Source organism: Myotis brandtii, unplaced genomic scaffold, assembly GCF_000412655.1.
Source record: "Myotis brandtii unplaced genomic scaffold, ASM41265v1 scaffold248, whole genome shotgun sequence".
In the NCBI taxonomy this organism is placed as follows: domain Eukaryota; kingdom Metazoa; phylum Chordata; class Mammalia; order Chiroptera; family Vespertilionidae; genus Myotis; species Myotis brandtii.
In genome coordinates this window covers 2,365,361-2,369,302 of record NW_005359397.1, presented here as the reverse complement: position 1 = coordinate 2,369,302, position 3,942 = coordinate 2,365,361, and positions in this window count along the sequence as shown.

Sequence of the window (3,942 nt, the reverse complement as noted above, 5' to 3'; positions counted from 1 at the left end):
ATAGTTGCTTAGAGTTGCAGCTGAGAGGCCGGCAAGTTAGGCATTGGAGTCCGCAGTCACTGACGCAAGCAAGCCTCCCTGCTCGCTTCAGTGCCTGGCTGCTGGCCGCCATCTTGGCTGACAGTTAATTTGCATATACTCACTGATTAGCCAATGAAAAGGGTAGCGGTCGTACGCTAATTACCATGTTTCTCTTTTATTAGTGTAGATGTATGTGTATGTGTGTGTATATATATATATTTCCATTCATGTTAATGGGAAAAAATGTGTTCAGTTCCAACCCAAGACACCTAAGTATTTTTAACAGAAAACTATATCAATGAAACAAAGCAAACAAAAAAATTATATAAGCAATAAATAATTTTAAATTAAGAATATGGCTTTTACATAAAATGTAAGGTATAAGGACTTGTACTGGCCAGGAAGATAAGATTTAATATTAGTGGGGGTTGGTAGAGGAAAGGTGCAAGCTAGTCATGCTTTAAAGGTGATATTATTTATATTTTTGCACCTTTTTCTTTACCAATTTTTTTTATTTAAAAAAAATTTTTATAGCTTCACTTAAACCAACATAAAAATAAAGTTACACACACACACACACCTTAGGGAAAATTAAAGGCTAAATATCAGAATACTTTGAAACGTAGGTAAAGAGTGCATATACAATAGACTGAAGAGATGGGAAATGTTATACAGAGTAAAACATTATGGATTCTCCAAACAGTACACAATTCTAATTTGTTCCACATCATAATTTATAACTAGAAACATGGGACATATTGGGGGAGTGTCTTCATTTGAAACTGTAATATCAAAATATCACTTTATATTGTGTACTTTTACTATGTATTAAAAGGCATTACACTCAAGGAAAAAAATAGCAGTTGTATTAATCCTTTGTGGCATATTTCCCCCCCCCCCCAAAGTTGGTCATACCATCCCACAGTTCTTTTTACAATGTAACCAACATTCACTCTGGCCCGTGTGGCTCCGTTGGTTGCAGTATCCTCCTGTGCACCCAAGGGTCTCGGGTTCCATCCCATGTTGGGGGTCAGGGTGTGTACAGGAGGCAACCGATCAATGTTTCTTTCTCACATCAATGTTTCTCTTTTCCTCTTCCTCTCTCTCTAAAATCAATTCTTAAAAAATAAATAAAATAAAACAATGTAACCAACACTTTTCCTACTGAGAGTTGGGGCCCTTGTTCCCTCCCCTAGAGTCTGGTTGGGGACTATGACTGTTCTGGCCAATAGGAAAGAAGTAATGCTATTTGACTTCCAGAGCTAGGTCATAAAGAGGATATGGCTTTCACCTCGCTTCCCCCCTTTTGCAAGGCTCACCCTTGAAACCCAGCCACCATGTTGGGAGGAAGCCCAGGACACATGAAGAGACCATGTGGAGGTGTGCCAGCTGACAGCCTGCGTTAAGGTCTCAGCTGATAATATCAATGGCCAGACATGTGAATGAGGAAGGCTTCAGATGATTCCAGTCCCCAATCTTCAAGCCACCCCACCTGTCACTGAGCAGAACAGAGACAAGCTAAACCTGTTGAGCCCAGCCCTAATAGCAGACTCATGAGCAAAATAAATATTGTCATTGTTTTAAGCCACTAAGTTTGGGGGTAAATTGTTTATAATCATAGTAATTTAACTTTCAACAGCCATAATTGAGAACAGTTGTTAGCTGAACAGCTATATGAGAGGGATATCATCTCTATCTAATTTTTTCCCTCTTTTATCCCCCCCACCATTTTTTTTTATCATGCAGAACTAACATGGGGTAGATAATGATTGGGAAGACCCACTTCTCTTTCTCCTGACCCTAACACAATACTGGCACAGTGTAGGTGCTCAATGAACATTTGTTTGATGGTTGGGTGGATGAATGGATGAATGGATAGATGGAACATTCATTGGCTAAGCATTGAACCCACTGCTACTGTTAAATCTTAGTGAATAATACCCAGTGGCTAGTGGTAGTACTGTTATTAGAACTAGGTAAGCAGCCCCCCTGCCCAGACCCTGTGCCTTAAAGAGTATTGCACTTTGGATTGGTATATCTCAAAATGTTCTAAGTGCCCTCCAAAGCCAACAGTGCCATCTTGGTAGGGAGTGCCAAGTCCAGACCAAGCCCCATGTGGGTCTTGTTAGCCAGCAATTTCTACCTTGAAATTTTATAAGTCTCACTCCAGTGGTTGGTACTGGCCAGAGGTAGAAGTGCCATCTAGATAGGATGAACCTGTTCCAGACCAAGGCCATTCCCGCTGAGCCTCATTCTCTATTTCTTTTCTTTGGAGAGTTGTTCAACTCTCTATGTTACCTCCAGCCTTTTCTCACTTATGTGGGGTAGACCAGATGCCCTAAGAAGCTCCAGGACTCATGTCTATGGACTCATCCTGGAGTCTTAAGGCCAGCTCTGGTTCTAGGAGGACAGCCTGGCAAGGAACTCACTCTAGCTAGCCAGTGCAGTATTACCAGCTTGTGTGAAATTGGACTGCCAAAATGGTGTTGACATTCTGATTTTGGTGACTCTTATGCACATTGAAACCAGGGTGAGTTTAAGACTCTGAGCTACCAACAGTCTACTACAGACACTTGGACTTGAGCTGCACAGTGCCACTCTGGCCAGAATGATGTGGGAGAGGGCAGCAAACATCTTTTACTCCATGTACTCCGTACTCCTTTCCCCAGCTGGCCCCCGGGACGGTCACTTCACCTCCTTTGGCAGGAGCGGCCTTGCCAATCTTCTCCAAGGACTTTTAAGACATTGTTCAGCAATGCCAGTGTCCTCTTCCTACTGATGTGATTTCTTATCTCCAATCAATTCGATAACATGGTGTTCTCAACCGTCTTAAGCCACAGAGAACAAGGGACGGGAATATCTTGTATGAATAGGACTGTTCTTATCACTTTCACTCTGCTCATGCACCCCTTTCCTGTGCTCCCCACTGCTGGTGCTGTGTGGAAGGCAGGAGTGTGTTCAACATTGAAAGCAATCCTATTTTATTTTTATTTTTTAAAATATATTTTTATTGATTTCAGAAACGAAGAGAGAGGGAGAGATAGAAACATCGATCGGCTGCCTCCTGCACGCTCCCTACTGGGGATCGAGCTCACAATGCAGGCATGTGTCCCGACCAGAAATCGAACCCTGGACCTCTTGGTCCATGGGACAACACTCAATCCACTGAGCCACTCCAGCCAGGCAAAGCAACCCTATTTTAGAAATGCAGTGATTATGAGCTAGAGAGTTCAAGATATGATTGGAAGATATATTGGTATATGTTTATGAAATAATATTTGAAATGGTAAATTTAACATGACCAGAAAATAATCACTCACATTTTCCTGCATACTCTAGGTAAGATTTATAATATAGTTCTCATCAATGAGGAACAGTAAAAATCTTTGAGTCATTGGAAACCAGTATAAAGGGACTACCACCAATGGATGATGAAGCATCATAAGTAATAATATACCCAGCATTATACAAATGTATTAGAGAACTACAAAGTAAAGAAGATCAATATTGATTCAATACTAACAGGTTCCAAACAACATACTTTTTTGCAGTAGGAAATATGAAATTAAACAAGAAGGGCACATTTTACAATTAAAAAAATAAAGAAGAGCCCAGCTGGTGTGGCTCAGTGGTTGGTTGTCAACCTATGAACCAGGAGATCACCGTTTGATTCCTGGTCAGGGCACATGTCCAGGTTGCAGGCTCAGGCTCAATCCCCAGCAGGGGGTATGCAGGAGGCAGCGGATCAATGATTCTCTCTCATTATTGATATTTCTGTCTCTCTTTCCCTCTCACTTCCTCTCTGAAATCAATAAAAATATACTCCCTCTGTCCCATAATAATAGTAGCAGTTGATGAATGTAATTTGTCCCATAATAATAGTAGCAAAAGAAAATAAATATAGAACGCAACATTTATTAT